This window comes from Triticum aestivum, chromosome 6A, assembly GCF_018294505.1.
Source record: "Triticum aestivum cultivar Chinese Spring chromosome 6A, IWGSC CS RefSeq v2.1, whole genome shotgun sequence".
NCBI lineage: Eukaryota > Viridiplantae > Streptophyta > Magnoliopsida > Poales > Poaceae > Triticum > Triticum aestivum.
This window is the reverse complement of record NC_057809.1, coordinates 1680605-1701080: the sequence shown is the minus strand read 5'-3', so window position 1 is coordinate 1701080 and position 20476 is coordinate 1680605.

Genomic DNA, 20476 nt, shown 5'->3' with positions numbered 1-20476 from the left:
GTTCCCACATGTTCCACGATGATCTCATCGGATGAACCACGATGTCAAGGACTTAATCAATCCCGTATACAATTCCCTTTGTCTATCGGTACGATACTTGCCCGAGATTCGATCGTCGGTATCCCGATACCTTGTTAAATCTCGTTACCGGCAAGTCTCTTTACTCGTTCCGTAACACATCATCCCGTGATCAACTCCTTGGTCACATTGTGCACATTATGATGATGTCCTACCGAGTGGGCCCAGAGATACCTCTCCGTCACACGGAGTGACAAATCCCAGTCTCGATTCGTGCCAACCCAACAGACACTTTCGGAGATACCCGTAGTTTACCTTTATAGCCACCCAGTTACGTTGTGACGTTTGGCACACCCAAAGCATTCCTACGGTATCCGGGAGTTGCACAATCTCATGGTCTAAGGAAATGATACTTGACATTAGAAAAGCTTTAGCATACGAACTACACGATCTAGTGCTATGCTTAGGATTGGGTCTTGTCCATCACATCATTCTCCTAATGATGTGATCCCGTTATCAACGACATCCAATGTCCATGGTCAGGAAACCGTAACCATCTATTGATCAACGAGCTAGTCAACTAGAGGCTTACTAGGGACATGGTGTTGTCTATGTATCCACACATGTATCTGAGTTTCCTATCAATACAATTCTAGCATGGATAATAAACGATTATCATGAACAAGGAAATATAATAATAATCAATTTATTATTGCCTCCAGGGCATATTTCCAACAGTTCCCTTGATTTTGATTCTGGACTATCAACTGCATCAATGTGTTCTGCTGCTGGATCAACTGGGTGAGCTCCGGTGGAAAGGCAAATCTGGGGTCACATCTCGGAGGCATCTGATGGTTTAGAAAAGATGAGATGTAAGAATAGAGGGGGTCTAAGGAGAAAACACTACCCATATGCACATGAGGCAAAAGCAAACAATTCACTTCATTCAATCAAACAAGGGCATACAATCGATCTAACTATCGCAAAAGTGCTCGGACTACTATATTTACATGGTGGACTACTACTACTGATGAGGTGGTCTACTAGAAATATTCTTCGATTGCAGACTCCATGATATCTGCTCCAGCTTCATCAATATAGTCATCATCGCTCTCATCTGGATCTGTGTCGGTGTCCTCGATGATGATGTAGTCTTCCGGGCTAATCTCCTTGGGTTCTTCGTCTTCATCTACTGGTGTAGGGCCTCCCATAAATATTCCAATCTTCTTGATTAGGTCGTCATTCTTCTCCACCAATATTTCAATTTCCTCTTCAAAATATTCACGTGTAGCCTTGAGTTCTTTCTCCAGTTCCTTGATTCTAGTCTTGGCCTTCTTCAGATCTATCATGTCGGTGCACATCTGGTTCTCCTGTCGTCGAATGTGCTGGTTTAACTCCTGGATAAAAGCTGCGATTGATCTATCCTTCCTGGTGCTGATCATCTCCCAGTGCTCATCTCGGCGCCCACAAATCTGGTAGATAGTGTCCTTGAGATCATTGTGGTAGACTTCTCCAATGCGTCCCATGGAGATGTGAGCTGCCATGCTCTTTCCTAGACTCCAAGTTGGTGCATCAAAAGAAAACTCTATGGGCTCAGTGACTGGCATGAACGTCCTTCCTGGAACTTGAACTTGAATCATCCAACGCTCTTCTTCACGTAAAGTGGCGTTGTAGGTTCTGGTGAAGCTTGGTACTCCTATGTTCAGGTATCTAGTGACTTCCTTCAAGTGACGTCCAAAGGGTATATCTTCATCCGGTTGTGTGAACTTGTTCCTTGCATCGCCATCCTAAAGAGTAGAAAAGATGAGAAGTCAGAAGAGAAGAGAGTGAATAGTGATCTAGGTCTTTAGCTTAGTGGTCGTGTCCTACAGTCAGTGTGTGCTCTGATACCATCTCTGTAGCGAACAGACCTCAAACAGTCTGATCTCTGTGCTCCGGTGTCATCCCTGGATCAGTAATGCTGACACCACATAGTACTCGGAGTATTTATAGCAGAGTAGCAATCACACACTTATTACATCGAGTGTCTCATAGAGAACTTAATACAATAAATATGGCTTAAGGCCATCTAATAACGATAATAGCGGAAGGCTTGGAAGATAAGTGAGTCCATCAACTCCAACGGCATCACTGAGTATAGAACCACGACCTAAAACTCCTTAATCATCGTCTGAAAAGTCTGCAACATTAACGTTGCAGCCCAAAACGGGTCAGCACATGGAATATGCTGGCAATGTAACATATAGAGAGTAATGGAATGAAACAGCTATACTATATGCATATTTGGCTGGTGGAAAGCTCTATGGTTACAGTTTTGCGTAAAGCCAATTTTTCCCTACTTCAAAGAAATAAATTTATTTAACTATCATGGTAGTTGTTAAACATTGAGAATGGTTGACAACATTCTCAATCCCAATTAAGCATCATCATTAAACAAAACAAAACAAAATTAATTTAGGGTAACATGTTGAGATTCACACGATAATCCAGGTACTAGATACTCAAGATGTCCATAACCGGGGACACGGCTAATCATGGTTAGTTTATTACACTCTGCAGAGGTTTGCACACTTTTCCCCACAAGACTCGACCGTCTTCGTTGGGTTTCTCGCACTACAGGATGTTTGAGAAGACGGATGACCGAGACATAGTCTTTCAGAAGCGCTAGCACCTTACGATCGGGTAGACCGTACCACCTACATCCCTTAAATCTGCTAGTCTACCACTGTAAGAGTTCGCACGACTTAGTTAACTATGCTAGAGCCCATAATAGCTTGTGGCTGCACACGGAAGTTTCTAGTATGAATAATCTCATGATCCCTTTGAGCCTGGGTGGCGGTCTAAAAGAAAACAGGCAAGTCCTGGAATACCCATGTGCCTCAATCCACCCAGATGTGTGTTTAAGTTGCCACCTTAGATAAACCATTAATTAACAAACTCACATCTGTCATGAATATCACTCACCCAATCCACGTCTACTAGCATAGCATGGCATAATAAACAAACGCAGAAGTAACTCCCAAAGGTTTGATAATAAACTGGTAATAGGTACTACCTCATCTACTTCCCATCCCATAATTTAATTAGATCCTAACCATGCAATGTGTGAGGATTTATCTAATGCAATAAAACTGGGTAGTAGGAAAGGTATGATCAAAGTGTTACTTGCCTTGCTGATGATCCGCGAAACCTAGAGATTCGAAGTAACATGCGGCATACTCCGGGTATTCTATCGCAGACAAACAAACAAGCATACAATAAGTACTCATCTAATGCACAGATAAAACTCCAATAAGAGATCTAACCAGAAGGTTCAACTTAAGAACTCCGGTTGGCAGAAAGAATGAAATCGAACGAAGCACGAAAGTCAAACGGCGAAAGAAAACAACTTCGTTCTACTAATCTGGATCTAGGGCAAATTTTACAGTAGCAAAAACTTGTTTAAGTTGATTAAACGGATAGAGGGTTTTGAGACGAAACTCCAGGCGTTTGAATCGCCTGATTCCGATAAATGAGCGAAAAGTTATACTAAAAAGAAAATCGGATCAGGAATCGCGATCAGAAAAATCACGGATTTAATCCGAGATAAAGAAAAACGACGAACGTTCGCTGGAACGAGCGAACGCTCGCTATTTAAATAAACCGGAAAAATCGATCTATTTAAAAAAACCAAATCTAAAAAAAACCGACGGAAAAAATAAAAAAAACCGGCACGTATTTCGAGGCGGCGGGGCGGCGGCGGCGGGAGCGGGCTAGGGTTTCGGGGCTGGGGCACTGGCTCGGCTGGGCCTCTCCCCCGGCTTTTAAAGCCTGCCCGGGCCGGTGTCCAGGTCGGACACGGCCGTAGGTCGGTGTGCGTTTTTTTAAATAATTACGCGCAGAAGAAAAATAAAAAGAAATACTAAACGGATTTCAAAAATTCCGAAATAAATTTTCACGGGCTTCTAAAACCAAGCCGCACAAGGTGAACATTTATTTGGGACCTAAATGCAATCTTGGAAAACACACATTTTTCCTAAATTCAAATAAAATACCGAAAAACTCCGAAATAAAATCTTATTTGATTTTGTTATTTAACCCTCAATATTTCTTTATTTTGGGAAAGTCATTTTATTCCCTCTCTCATATTTTTGTAATAGAAATAATTGATGATAAAATAAATAAAATCAAATGATCCTATTCTCAAAATTTGAGAAAACTCAAATATGGAAATAATGAAATCCCCAACTCTCTCCGTGGGTCATTGAGTTGCGTAGAATTTCTAGGATCAACCAAAAAGCAAAATAAAATATGATATGCAATGATGATCTAATGTATAACATTCAAAATTGAAAATTTGGGATGTTACAGCCCATCGGCCCGGCGCGCATGTCCGGCGGCGCCGGGCTGGAACAGGAGGCAAGACTCATGTTCGCGGAGCGAGCGGCGGCCGAAGCCATTGGCCGCCGCCTCATCTCCAGGGAAATGCTCGGCCATCGGGAGAGTGAGGTAGAGCGAGGGCTCGACGATGGTGCTCGGGAGAGGGGGGCTCGGCGGCGGCTCTCGGGAGAGGCAGAGCTCGGCTGCTAGGGCTAGGGCTGGTGTGGTCAGAGGCGAGGGAGGCTGCCGGCTTTATATAGCTGCGCCGCGCCCATGTGTACGCGTGCGAGGAAGCGGAGGCGTCGGCGCCGTCCCGTGACGTGCCGCCCATGAGGAATAAATGGTAAGGCTGACCGGCGGCAGCCTTGCCATTGATTCCCCGCCGCAAACCGAGGCGTGGGGGGAAGATGACGCGCGGTGTCGCTGACGCGGCGGGCCCACGGCTCTTTCGCGCCAAAACCGCTCGCCCCGGCATCCCCGAGCTCCCCCCAGCGCGCCGGGTTCGGCCTGGGTCCGCCGGCGCTAATTTCGGCCTAGGCCGGCGAAAATCGGGTTCCTGGGGGCGCGACTGGGCCGATTTTTCTGCGCCGGCGCGAAAAAATTGTTGGAAATATGCACTAGAGGCAATAATAAATTGGTTATTATTATATTTCCTTGTTCATGATAATCATTTATTATCCATGCTAGAATTGTATTGATAGGAAACTCAGATACACGTGTGGATACATAGACAACACCATGTCCCTAGTAAGCCTCTAGTTGACTAGCTCGTTGATCAATAGATGGTTACGATTTCCTGACCATGGACATTGGATGTCGTTGATAACGGGATCACATCATTAGGAGAATGATGTGATGGACAAGACCCAATCCTAAGCCTAGCACAAGATCATGTAGTTCGTATGCTAAAGCTTTTCTAATGTCAAGTATCATTTCCTTAGACCATGAGATTGTGCAACTCCCAGATATCGTAGGAGTGCTTTGGGTGTGCCAAACGTCACAACGTAACTGGGTGGCTACAAAGGTACACTACAGGTATCTACGAAAGTGTCTGTTGGGTTGGCACGAATCGAGACTGGGATTTGTCACTCCGTGTAAATGGAGAGGTATCTCTGGGCCCACTCGGTAGGACATCATCATAATGTGCACAATGTGATCAAGGAGTTGATCACGGGATGATGTGTTACGGAACGAGTAAAAGAGACTTGCCAGTAACGAGATTGAACAAGGTATCAGGATACCGACGATCGAATCTCGGGCAAGTATTGTACCGCTAGACAAAGGGAATTGTATACGGGATTGATTAAGTCCTTGACATCGTGGTTCATCCGATGAGATCATCGTGGAGCATGTGGGAGCCAACATGGGTATCCAGATCCCGCTGTTGGTTATTTACCGGAGAGGTGTCTCGGTCATGTCTGCATGTTTCCCGAACCCGTAGGGTCTACACACTTAAGGTTCGATGACGCTAGGGTTATAGGGAATAGATATACGTGGTTACCGAATGTTGTTCGGAGTCCCGGATGAGATCCCGGACATCACGAGGAGTTCCGGAATGGTCCGGAGGTAAAGATTTATATATGGGAAGTCCTGTTTTGGTCACCGGAAAGGTTTCGGTTGCTATCGGTAATGTACCGGGACCACCGGGAGGGTCCCGGGGGTCCAACAAGTGGGGCCACCAGCCCTGGAGGGCTGCATGGGCTAAGTGTGGGAGGGGACCAGCCCCAGGTGGGCTGGTGCGCCCCCCACAAGGGCCCAAGGCGCCTTCAAGAGGGGAAGGGGGCAAACCCTAGGCTCAGATGGGCCTAAGGCCCACCTAGTGGTGCGCCCCCCCTCTCTCCCCCCTTTGCCGCCCCCTAGATGGGATCTAGGGCTGGCCACCACCCCTGGGGAGGGAACCCTAGGTGGGGGCGCAGCCCCTCCCCTCCCCCTATATATACTTGAGGTTTGGGGCTGCCCAACACATGTGATTTGCTCTCCCTGTTGGCGCAGCCCTACCCCTCTCCCTCCTCGTCTCTCGTAGTGCTTGACGAAGCCCTGCTGGAGTCCCGCGCTCCTCCACCACCACCACGCCGTTGTGCTGCTGCTGGATGGAGTCTTCCCCAACCTCTCCTTCTCCCCTTGCTGGATCAAGGCGTAGGAGACGTCACCGGGCTGTATGTGTGTTGAACACGGAGGTGCCGTCCGTTCGGCACTAGGATCATCGGTGATTTGGATCACGACGAGTACGACTCCACCAACCCCGTTCACTTGAACGCTTCCGCTTAGCGATCTACAAGGGTATGTAGATGCACTCTCCTTCCCCTAGTTGCTAGATTACTCTATAGATTGATCTTGGTGATGCGTAGAAAATTTTGAATTTCTGCTACGTTCCCTAACAAAAATCGCCTGGGGAGGCCTTTGTGGGGGCGCGGCTGAAGATGCTCTTACTTGGTCCTCTCGCCGTAGTAGGGGAAGTGCCTGGGCAGGCCGTCCACGAAGAAGAGGACGGTGGGGTATCCGTCGACGCCGTGCGCGCGTGTGAGGTCACGGTCCTGAGTGGCGTCAACCCTGGCGAGTGCGACGTCGAGCCCCTTGTCGGCCAGGTGCGCCGCCGCCGCCGCGTACTCCGGGGCGAGCTTGCGGGACCAGTAGCATGTTAGGGAGATTGAGCTTTTTTATAGGGCCATTTGCATTTCTGTCCCTAACTCGAACCACCTAATCAGATATACCCCTAATTCCAAAGCCTACTCAAAAATGCCCCTCCGCCGTGATGTGCCCTTATAGAAATGCCCCTCCGAGCCGTTTCCATCCAGTCAAGGTTGTTTGACCGCTAACGTGCCGTTTCTTTGACATTTTCCCCTCCTGCCGTACATCTGGGCCCAACTAACCAGTTCACTCTCTCTCCCCTCTTTCTTCTTCCTCGCGACGACAGGGGCATTTTTGAGCACGTACTGGATCGGGCGTTTCCGCGGTCGGAGAGAGAGAGGGGCATGTCAAGCACGGCGTGGTGAGTGATGTCTACGGCGGGCACGGCGGGGATGTCTTCTACGAGCTCGTCCGTGGCCGCCAATGTAAGTTTCAGTGTCGATTTGGGGGAGAGATGGGCATATTGCGAAATTAGGGTTCATCAATTTGGGTTTTTTTGCTGTTGTTTGGTTGATGGTGTCGGCATAGTTCAGTTTCAATCGGAGTTTTACATCCCCGATCTAACATTCTGTGGCCTTGAGGTTCGCTCGATGCAGCGGTGCCCTGGCCACAGGCTTATTCCTGCTCGTCGTGTCGCCTGGGGAGGAGCAAGCTCCGGCAGAAGGTTTCTCGGCTGCCCTCTTGATGTAAGTGTTTGGCTTTTAAGCTTGATTCGATTCTGCTCTTTCCCCTCTTTCTAATTCGATCATTGATTTTGCAGCTTCCTAATGAATGTGAGTGGGTTGTATGGATTGACCCGCCACCGACCGAACGTGTTGCTCATGCATTTGAGGAGCTTCATGCAGGATTGGAGAAGAGCTGGCTAAAATCTCATGATTTAGAGAGGAGAGTGATGTATCTAACCGAGAAGAACAAGAAACTGAAGCTGAAGATGAAAAAGAGGAACGAGCTTATGCAAGCATGGGGATTTATCATAGTTCTTGGTATTAGCATTGTGGCCACATTTGTTTCTGGGTGGTCTAATAATCCATACTAAATGGATTTCTCTTTGTAGTGTATGTTGTGATGGAGCTTGGTGTGGGTATGTATTATCACAGGACAATGCTGTGATTTGGGAATGTTGTGATGTTGCTATTTGGAAATGAATCAAGAATCTTGCTTTGATCGATGACTAAAAAAATAGCATAGATTGAAATATTTGAACAAATGATCTGTTGTGACAAAATAGGAGCTCACAAAAATATTTGAAAGTAGCATCTCACAAGATAGCAGCTCACATAATATTCCAAACTAGCAGGTCACAAAAGGAGCATTGCACATTCAAGATAGTAGCTCACAAGTTCACCATTACATAAGTTCATAATTTCAGCATCACACACTTAAGGTAGCAGCTAACAAGTTCACAAATAGTTGTTGAACAACAAAAACAGCAGTGCCCTAAATGATTCCAGTCACAGGTCTTTCATCTTCTTGCTCCTGGTGTTGCAAGCAGGGTTAGTTAAGAGCCTTGAACTCCTCCTTGTGGTGACAGTTTTGCTCACTTCTTTGCTTAGCTGGTTGCTTCCAGTTACAGATCCTACTGTAGGATCTGGTGCAAACTTGAGCCTCTTCTTGGCTGGTGACATCCCTCTATCAGCTGCCCTTTTGTAGTTCTTCCTTGGGCTACAATTGAAATGAGAACATTAAATGCAGCAAAAAGGAAATGAGAACATCAAATAAAGCAAAAAAGAAAATGAGAACATCAAATAAAGCAAAAATTGAAATGAGAACATCTATAGCAGTTGCACCTTACAGCAGATGACACTGTTGGTGCATCTGTAGCAATTGGAGCATCAGGTTCAACCTCTATAGCATTTTCAGCATCAGGTTCAACCTCTGTAGCATTTTCAGCATCTGTTTCAACCCCAGTAGCATTTTCAGCATCTGTTTCAGCATCTAAATGAGCATCTGTTGCATTTTCAGCCCCCCAGTGCTCTTCTTCCCCAAAAGCTGGGTCAATGGATTCCTTGCAGTGAGTGCCACGATGGCCAAGCCTTCCACACCTGCCACATTTCTTTCTCCTTCCTCCAAGTCCTTTTCCCTCGTATTTTTCCCTAATTCTTGTCTTCCTAGGTCTACCAGGGGCCCTGTTTTGCAATGGAGCAGACAATTTAAACCCAGGGTCCACCACATCCCACTGTTGTTTGCCCTCCATTGCAGGCAAATTTTCAGCATAAGTAGCATTGAATCTAGCAACAGAAAAGTACTCATGTACATACTGATCAATCTCACTTACTGGGCCTCTCATTGAAGTAATAAAATACAAAGCATGTATGCAAGGCTGTCCAGTTAACTGCCACTTTCTACAACTGCAAGTCCCAGTGGCCAAATTTACTGGATATCTCCACTCTCTCTTTTCCTTGTCAACTGCTGTGATCTCTGCCTCATATGTGCTTCTCTTCACTATCTCCATATCAAGGTCCTTAGATTTTGCATGAAGCATTTTCATGACTTTGGGGATTATGATGTGGCCAATGAATGTAGCAGCTGCAATCTGCTATCTGAGATCAAACTTCTCCATTATAAACTGTCTTATTTTGTCTAGCAAGTCCACAATGTGTACACCCTTCCATTTTTTAATCTTTGAATTAAAGGACTCAGCTAGATTGTTATTAACATAATCTACTTTACATACTTCATTGAACAGTGACCTTGCCCATAGCTTGGTATGATGCTCCTCTAAGTACTCCTTCACACCAGCCTTACTGTGCAACTGCCTAAGATGGTAGTTGTGTTTCTTTATGCTGTATGTCAATGAACAGGGCCATAAATTTTCATCAAAGAATTTTCCTCTAAACTTTTTTGTGAAATTTGCAGCCAAATGCCTCATGCATTCTCTATGCTCCACACCTGGGAACACATCTTCCACTGCAGTCTCCAGGCCTTTACATGCATCAGTGTGGATAACAAGACCTGGTGGGTGTCCTATAAGCTCTCTTAAGTTCTGAAAAAACCAAGTCCAACTGTCTATGTTTTCACCCTCTAGAACTCCATATGCAACTGGGAAGATCCAATTGCAGGCATCCACAGCACATGCACTAACTAGTTGCCTCTAAATCTGCCATTTAATGCAGTGGCATCTACTGCAAGATAAGGCCTACATCCATTCAAAAAACCTTGCCAACATGCTTTGAAAGAAACAAATACTCTTCTAAAGCACTCTTTCTGTCTACTCTCCCCATTTAGTTTGTACCACACAGTGTGTTTATCAATGGTAACTACACTACCAGGAGATGCTTTCTCCACTTCTGCCTTGAAGGTATACAGTAACTGGAAAGAGTCAACCCACTTACCATAGATATTGTCAAGTGCCATTTGCTTCCCATAGAATACTCTCATATATGGAACTGCCAGGCCATACTTCTTCAAATTTTTCTGCAATTCTGTTGGTCCCACTTCTGAATCCTCTAAAACCCAGGTCTTCACAGCATCAGCAACCCATCTACTCTTAGCCGACTTCAATCTTTTTCTCCTGTTCACACTGGGACATGTATGAGCAGTTTTGTTCACCTTAACCTGCATTCATGAAAGTTCAGACACATGTTAGAACCTATGTACTGCAACAAGAAAACAAAATACAGTATCAATGCTGCTAACTATAAGCACAATGCAATGTTAGTTGCTATATATAAGATACCTGAAACAGTGTGCTATGTCTCATTAAGGAGGCATGCATCCTCCATTGACACCTCTTATAAGCACAATGCACTGTCAACCTAGTACTGTCACTCTTGTCTATCACAAATTCACTTTCAGTCTTTATTGAGAAGGTTGCAAGAGCATTTCTACAGTCTAAAGCACTGGAAAATATTGTTCCCTGTGCCAAAGAAGGATCATCTCTATTATATTGCACATCTGGTCTTTCCTCATCAGATGTTTCAGAGTATCCCATGTCCCTGTCCTCCTCCTTCTCATCTTCACCTGCCTCAGCAAACATGCCTTCATGGGGTGGAACATAATCTTCCCCCTCATCATCTTTCTCCTTGCCCTTCTTCCTTGTTACAAACTGTGGAAACAACTTTTCATCCTCATCATCACTTGGCCAATCATCTGGTAGTCCCTCTTCAGTATAGGGGTCAACTGAATCTCTACTCTGAGAGGGACATGCATTCTTAGGAACTTCTACAGTAGGTGTTCCTGGTGCCTGCATGGAACTGCTGCTGCCTCTACTATGAGCATTTTTTTCCTGCCCCTTGATTGGCTGGTCCTACCTTTATCTCTAGACCTAGACTGAGATCTTGTTCCTCTGCTCTCTGGCTCTCCTCTCTTCCTTTGTATGACACTGATTTCTAGTTTAGCAGGGAAATAATCATGTATTGCAAACATGATACCAAGCTCATCATCACACTGGACAGGGACCCAAGCTGTTTTGTCAATGTCCCAGTACCTGAATTCCACTGCATCATATAGACCCCATGGATATTGAGCACATATGGCAGATCTAAACTGATTAAAAGTCCATTGATTGCCAGCAACAAAAGGAAAAGAGAATCCTGTATTGGTTGCTTTTGTGCCAGCTCTAGCTAAAAGTGTGGTTTCCATTCTACATTCCATCCGAACTGCTCTATCGGGGTCGATCCTACGATGACCATGGAAAACAGAGACAGATCCCAACGCCATGAGCACTATGAACTAGGTCAACAAATCCCAAATCGAACTACAAATGGCATGAGACTCCGCCAGATTAGAAGAGAAACTTACCCCGCTGAAGCATGCTTCTGTGGCTGCGGTGTGCTCCCTCGTTCGCCGCCGCCGCCGCTGCCGCCGCAACTGCTATCCCCATCCATCCGTCGCAGCCGCTGCCGTAGTAGAGTGTCGCGCAGAGTCAAATCTGAAGCTCCACCATGGCTGCCATCAGGAGATCGAGCCTTGCGAGTTGGATCGAGTGAGCTAGGGTTAGGGTTACGGCGGGAGGCGATTTGGGGGAGAAAGAGAGAGCGTGCGGCTCAGGCAAGAGAATGAGAGGGAGAGAGAGTGAACTGGTGACCTGGGCCCAGGTGTAAGGACAGAGGGGCAAAAATGTCAAAGAAACGGCCGCTTACCAGTCAAACAGCCTTGACTGGACGGAAACGGCACGGAAGGGCAATTCTATAAGGGAACATGACGGCGGAGGGGTATTTTTGAGCAGGCTTGCGAATTAGGGGCAAATGTGAGTAGTGGGTTCGAGTTAGGGATACAGATGTAAAAGACCCTTTTTTATAATCCGTGAATATTTTTCCAAATCTGATGATTTTTTTAAATTCACATTTTTTTGTTGCCAAAAAATCTAAATGATGAACTTTTCTATTTTTGTGATTTTTTTATTGCATGATATTTTTTAATTGTTAGTTTTTTCCTTTTTCACATATTTTCTTATTTTGTGAACTTATTCTGAAAAGTAAACGGTCAATAACGACTGGTCAACTAGGAACATGCCAAACCTGGTGAACCAGGAAAGTAAAAAACCGAGCAAATAAGGACCAATTTTTTGAGCGAACGAATGAAGAACCGAGCCAGCGCTCACAAGATATATTGGGCCAGGACCGGCCCATGAGACAGGTCCGGTAGGGCCAGCGCGTCTGCTTCAACATGAGCCGTGCTCAATTGTTCATCAGTCACAACTCATAAGTACTATATGCTTGCTTGCGAAAACAAGATACTAATATGTTAAATCCAGTGGCGGAGCCAGGATTCGAGTATAGGGGGGGGGAGTACGTATATTGATCGAATCTTGTTGATAATTACTAGTTGCTTCTACTAAAATTGTTGATCGTTGGGGGGGGGGGGGGGGGGGCAGGCCCCTGCTCGCCCCCTGGCTCCGCCCCTGGTTAAATCATCAGTAAGACTGAGTGGATCATGTTAGGGAGATAGAGCATTGCACTAATGAGGTCGGTCTTTTTTTTTGTGAAATAAGAGCTTCCACACATTAAACAACGGGATCACAATCGTTTTGCAGGCAAACAACTAAAAAACATGGTACATAATTTATTCAAAGACATCTTCTCCTAGTTGATGTTGCCTGCTTAGCACACAAATGTGCACCTTCGTTAGCCTCACGACCAACAAAATTTAATTGAAAGACTACAAACTTCCGCTGAGCTCTTCTATTTCCTGGAGGATCGGAGCTATCACAGAACGATTTTGGTTTCTGTCCCTCCATAACTTAACAACCTCCTGGACATCAGACTCAACGATAACCTTTGATAGACCAATATCACAGGCGAGTCTAACACCATCACGTACGGCAAGGGCCTCCATAATTAAAGCATTGGCCGTCTGACCATACCAGATGGCTTGGCCCCGAAGTAAGGCACCACAATGATCACGAACAATCACACCTGTAGCTCCCTCATTATTGTTTGGCGAGAAGCTAGCATGCACATTGAGCTTAATAATGCCAGAAGCTGGAGGTTTCCACCTTGGCCGCTGCTTATGGTGTTGCTTCCCTGAAGCCTGTCCTGTTAGTGTAAGATCATAGGCAATATCAGCAGTCCACTTCACAGATTTAGACACGGATCCTACTCTCTCTTCATGGTGTCGAGCATTCCGCTCAGACCATACAGCCCATCCACCACATAATATAACAGCCGCATCTTCACAAGAAACTTTGCTGCTATCAATCAGATCTACAGTCCAAAAATCTGGGTGAAGCTCCGGCACCTTGACTGAAGTGAGATTCTTCAACTCCTGCCAGAAAAATTTGGCCCATGTACAGACGAACAAGGCATGTTTGATGGTCTCCTCTCTACCACATGATTGACAGAATGAGATACGATCCATATGCCTCTCATGGAGAATCGCTTGACAAGGTATAAATTTTTTAATGACCCTCCACCAGAAGTTACGTACTTTTGGCGGTACTCGTATTTTCCAGAGCTTTTTCCAAAACAATTGTTTGTCGCCATTCGATCTAGATATTGAACTGATAGAGTGATTCATTTCCAGAAGAGCTCGACAGGCAGACCGTACTGAAAAATTGCCATTTCTCGCCAAATGCCATGCCCATCCATCTTCTGCTAATCGGGCAGTCGGAATTTGCAAAATAGCCTGAGCATCAACCGGCATAAACTTTGCTTTCACCAATTCCACATTCCACTCACCCGAGTCCGGGTTTAATAATTCTTCCACCAAATTTATTCCTGATGATTGCCAAGCTATTCCGACATATTCCATGAGCTGTTTCAAGCTTTCTAAGAAGCTGTGTAAAAAGATAATAGCAGCAATTGCCCGGTTCTGGTGTGGTGGTGGGGGGGGGGGGGGAGATGAGACCAAAAGGAAGATGCATTGGGTCAAATGGAAGGATCTCACCATACCCAAAGTATGCGGTGGCATGGGTTTCAAAGACTTAATCCTCTTCAATAAAGCTATGCTGGGAGTATAAACTTAGAAAAATCGCTAAATGGGTACTATCTGTCGCAAATGCTAAACTGGGAGGTAATAAGTGAAATTAACTCTTTCTGCTATTATATGACAACCATTGGACACACGACACATACTACAAGACAATACATAATGACTAGACCACTACATGCACAAACAGTAGATCATGTAATATTTATTTCATTACCAATAACTGAGCATAGATCCACACGTACACAAGACAAACCCAACGCCACACCAGTACTACAAGTCAGTAATTAACTGTAATCCCATACATCCATGTCTCGTGGTGTGCTATGGAGTCTGATGACTACTGAGCTGACATGACAATCTGCCGAGTGACTCACCGGTGTGTATGCCAGCCCTGAAGACTACTTCCTAGAGAGATGCTAGACTAACAGGCTGTTTATGGGGGTTTATCTGGGTGGTTGGCATTGATTGGCTGAGATTTGGTTTAATGAGGCAGGCACACTAGTGAATAGGGGGGGGGGGGGGCAATTAGTGGAGGCATGTATTATCGCTACTTCCCACCACTCATCATCTCCGCTCTCCCTTGCTTGGTTTGTCGAGGAAGCGGAGCACACCATCTATAGGGATGTTATTCCAATGCTAAGTACAAATCATGCGTATATTGCCAACTTATTATTCAATCCAGCCGTCAAAGCAAATTTGCTAGAAGTTCAGTTTATACTCTATAACCTTCATTCTAGAACTCTTAGTATTTGTCTTATGAAATAATACACTAGAATCACAACTATGATAACAAATAAATTGCACGCTTAGATCTCAACCACGCTATTGAAATATCCATGAACAAATACATAGTCAAATATATATAATTTATGAAATTTTCTAAGAGAACTTTTGTTACACAAAATTAATTAAAGTTATCAAAAATAAAAATAAAAGTAATACACATGATGTTTTTAATTGTAAAGCAAAGAACAATATAATTTTTTGTGAGAAAATACATATACTAATATAATTAATATTTAGCGGCATTATTATATGGTAACTATTTTAGCAAAATTATAGAACATTATTCTCATCAAGATTGGATTATAGAAAAAATAACAATTTTAAATAAGTAAAAAAGTTTAGCATAGAAATATTTGAATACATTCATTTTGGCTGGTTATGCCACCGCCATGCTACAGATCGAGGCCTCCCCTACATTGCCATCGCGCTGCTGCTGAGGATTGCATCTGCTGGGGATCTAACCCAAGTCGTCCTATTGATGTATGCGCTGAGCTAGCCACTATGCTTAACTAGTTCTTATGCTAAATTGGCAGCGGAAACCTAAAAGAAACTAACAGTAGCGACAAAACTTAAAATATCAGTTCGGAATCTCAAACATTTTAAAAAAGGAAAAATAAATTGAATACCAAATTTTTTTCGACATTACGACGCAGCGAGCGGCGTATAGGATTTCCGCTAGAACGCGTGCTGGCTTCCACCTTAAGCGCATGTTAGAACCTTTTTTGTAAAAGGCGCACAACCCCTTCCTTCGCCATTCATGTAGAATGGGCCTGCCCACCATTTAGGCACGAGTGGGAAGCTCCCGGTTAGGGAAGCTTTAGGCCATTTTTTCTTCTTCTTTTCTTTGGTTTTGTGGATGTTTTTTTTTGGTTTTGTCAATGATTTTATTCACAATTTCCTTTTTCTCTTATCTTTTTATTTTTTACTATTATTTTTCCCTTTTCCTTTTCTTTTTTAAATACATGATTTTTTGAAATTTTAAACTTTCTTCAACTTTCTGATTTTTTCTCAAATAAGCAAATTGTTTTAGATTTTTTTACTTAAATTCATGAACTTTCGCCCCTCAAATCCGTGAAATTTGTTCAAGTCCATGTTTTTTATAATTCGTGATAGTTTTTCCAAATTTGATGATTTTTTAAAATTTACATTTTTCTTCAAATTTTGCGTTGTTTTTAAAATGATGAACTTTTCTATTTTGTGATTTTTTATTGCATGATCTTTTTTTTTGAATTTGTGAGTTTTTTGTTTTTCACGTTTTTTCTTACTTTGTGAACATATTCTGAAAAGTCATTGTGGTTCATCTCTCTAAGCCAGGGCATTGTGTGAAATCCCTTGCCGTTTCTTTGGTCTTGGCGGTGGCGACAAGTATGGTTTCTCTCATGCGAGCAATGTCGTGGAGCCTAGGCTATCTTCGACGTGCCGCGCAGCCATAGACCCTATCTTGAAGCTTCTTTGGCGCTGGCATGGAATGGTTGCACTTACCTCCTTATCTCCTACATGGGTCCTCATTGGCACACTCCTATTCCTCGATGTCCGTAGGCAGGCTTAGCCTCTACGATCCGAAGTGGGAGCGTGGAGGGCCTCTCTAGCGACAACTTGGTTGTGAGTGTTGCAAAACTAGGCCCGGTGCTTTCCCTTGGAGGCGTTGTTCCGTCCCTTGTCCGTAGTCTAGGTTACTTTGTTGTAGGGTGTGGATATTTTCCTGTTCTATTTGTTTTTTGGTTTGATCTGATTTGTAAGAGGATCTTCTCATCTCTTTGTATCGGTCTATATGACTTTATATATATAACGGGGTGGAAGTGTTTTGGGGCAAGTTTTTTGTTCACCCGTGACTACTATAGGGATGCTATTCCAATGCTAAGTACAAAATAGGCACATATTGTCAATTTACTATGGAATTCAGCTTCCAAAACAAATTTGCCAGAAGTTTAATTTATACTCTACAACCTTCATTCTAGAAGTTTCAGTATTTGTGTTATGAAATAATACACTAGAAATCACAACTAAGATAACAAATAGATTGTATGCTTACAACACATACATTGTCTTTTTTTGAAGGATCAACACATACATTATCAAATATATATACTTTATGAAATTTTCTAAGAGAACTTTTGTTACACAAAATTCATTAAATTTATCGTAACAAAAAATAGTAATACACATGACAATTATAATCTTGAAACAAAGTACAATATAATTAATATTTAGTGGCATTATTATGTGGTAACTATTTTAGCAAAATAATAGAACATTATTCTGATAAAGATTGGATTATGGTAAAAATAACAATTTTAAATAATTATAAAAGTTTAGCATGGAAATATTCTTTTAAATTTGTTCGGGCTGGTCATGCCACCGCCATGCTCTGGGCCGACGCCTCCCCTACCTTGCCATCTACCCGCTCATGCTAGGACGCATGTTGGCTTGCGCCTTAAGCGCCCGTTACAACCTTTTTCATAAAGGCACACACCCCCTCCTTCGATTCATGTAGAATGGGCCGGCGCACCATTTAGGCACGAGCGGGAAGCTCCCGATTTGGGAAGCTTCTGGCCGGTTTTTCTTTTTTCTTTTTTGGTTTTGTGGATGTTTTTCTTTTTCTGGTTTTGTCGACCATTTTGTTTGGGGTTTATTTTTATCTTTTTATTTTTTCCTTTTCCTTTTCTTTTTAAAATACATGAACTTTTTAAAAAATTTAAAATTTCTTCATATTCATGAACTTTTTCTCGAATCAGCAAAACAACTTTAAACGTATTTACTTAAATTCTTGAACTTTTTCCCCTCGAATAGGTGAATTTTTTTCATGTCCACATTTATTATAATCCATGATTATTTTTTCAAAATTGATGATTTCTAAATTCACATTTGTTTTCTTCAATTTTTGTGATTTTGTCGAAAATGATTTACCATTTCTATTTATGTGAATTTTTTTATTGGATGATATTTTTTTGAATTTGTGAGCTTTTTTGTTTTCGCATTATTTGAATCGAACTTATTCTGAAAAGTCAATGGTCAACGGTCATTAACGTCTGGTCAACTAGGAACCGGCCAAACCTGGTGAACCAGGATAGTAAAAAACCGAGCAAATAAGGACCATTCTTTTTGAGCGAACGAATCAGGAACCGAGCCAGTGCTAGCAAGGTATATTGGGCCGGGGCCAGCGCATGAGTAGGAGGTGCGTGAGCGCCAGTTCTCCTAACCAGCACAGAAGGCGTCCTGTCGAGTGTGTCTACGTACCCTCATAGACCGAAAGCGGAAGCGTTTAGTAACGCGGTTGATGTAGTCGATCGTCTTCGCGATCCAACCGATCCAAGTACCGAACGCACGGCACCCCCGCGATCAGCACACGTTCAGCTCGATGATGTCCCTCGAACTCTTGATCCAGCTGAGGCCGAGGGAGAGTTCCATCAGCACAACGGTGTGGTGACGGTGATGATGAAATTTACCGGTGCAGGGCTTCGCCTAAGCACTACGACGATATGACCGAGGTGTGTAACTGTGGAGGGGGCACCGCACACGGCTAAAAGATCAACTTGTGTGTTCTAGGGTGCCCCCTCCCCACGTATATAAAGGAGGGAGGAGGGGAGGGCCGGCTGGCCCCTAGGGCGTGCCCAAGAGGGGAGTCCTACTAGGACTCCTTGTACTAGTAGGATTCTACCAAAAGGGAGAGAGGGGAAAGGAAGGAGAGAGAGGGAGTAGGAAAGGGGGGCACTGCCTCCCTTCCCTTGTCCAATTCGGACTGCAAGGGAGGGGGGGGGGGCTGCCTGGCTGCCCTCCTATCTCTCCAATAAGGCCCATGGTGGCCCATTAGTTCCCTCGTGGGGTTCCGGTAACCCCTCCGGCCGGCACTCCGTTTTTACCCGAAACTATCCGGAACATTTCCGGTGTCCGAATAACATGGTTCAATATATCAATCTTTATGTCTCGATCATTTCGAGGCTCCTTGTAATGTCCGTGATCTCATCCGGAACTCCGAACAAACTTTGGTACATCAAATCACATAACTCATAATATAAATCATCATCGAACGTTAAGCGTGCGGACCCTACGGGTTCGAGAACTATGTAGACATGACCGAGACACATCTCCGGTCAATAAACAATAGCGGAACCTGGATGCTCATATTGGCTCCTACATATTCTACGAAGATCTTTATCGGTCAAATCGCATAACAACATACGTTGTTCCCTTTGTCATCGGTACATTACTTGCCCGAGATTCGATCATCGGTATCATCATACCTAGTTCAATCTTGTCACTGGCAAGTCTCTTTACTCGTTCCGTAATGCATCATCCCGTGACTAACTCATTAGTCACAGGCTCATACTGATGTGCATTGCCGAGAGGGCCCAGAGATACCTCTCGGATACACGGAGTGACAAATCCTAATCTTGATCTATGCCAACTCAACAAACACCATCGGAGACACATGTAGAGCATCTTTATAATCATCCAGTTACATTGTGACGTTTCATATCACATAAGGTGTTCCTCCGGTATTCGGAAGTTGCATAATCTCATAGTCTAAGGAACATGTATAAGTCATGAAGAAAGCAATAGCAGAAAAACTAAACAATCATTATGCTAAGCTAATGGATGGGTATTGTCCATCACATCATTCTCTAATGATGTGATCCCATTCATCAAATGACAACACATGACTATGGCTAGGAAACTTAACCATCTTTGATTAACGAGCTAGTCAAGTAGAGGCTTACTAGGGACACTCTGTTTGTCTATGTATCCACACATGTACTAAGTTTCCGGTTAATACAATTCTAACATGAATAATAAACATTTATCATGATATAAGGAAATATAAATAACAACTTTATTATTGCCTGTAGGACATATTTCCTCCAGTACCATGTTCATGCGTGCCTGCGTCCGTGTTATGTGGTGTACCCCTGTACCAATTCTTCTTCTTCTATCAGTGGAACTAGAAGTTGTCCCGTTTCTCTCTCTAGGGCTTCTCATCATACCATTCAATAGAGAACCCTTTTTTGTTTGTTATATTGCTTGGCATTTGATTCTTGATAGGTTGCTTGGTTTTTAGGGCGCAGTTGTCCTTGGGCCAGGCATCGTCTAAGTCACTTAGCCAACCAATCAACCGAGCCAAGGTCAATAGAGAAGAAATCATATGATCAAATACAGAGAAGAGGGGACCTTATAGATGAGTACATTGCAATCGTTGCAGCCAGCATAAATGGCTATTGGTGTGTGTGCAGTGCACATCAAAAGTAAAATTCCTAACTATCAATTGCACTGGAAAATTGTCTATATATGCTCATTGATTTGAGGAATAAAATCCTTG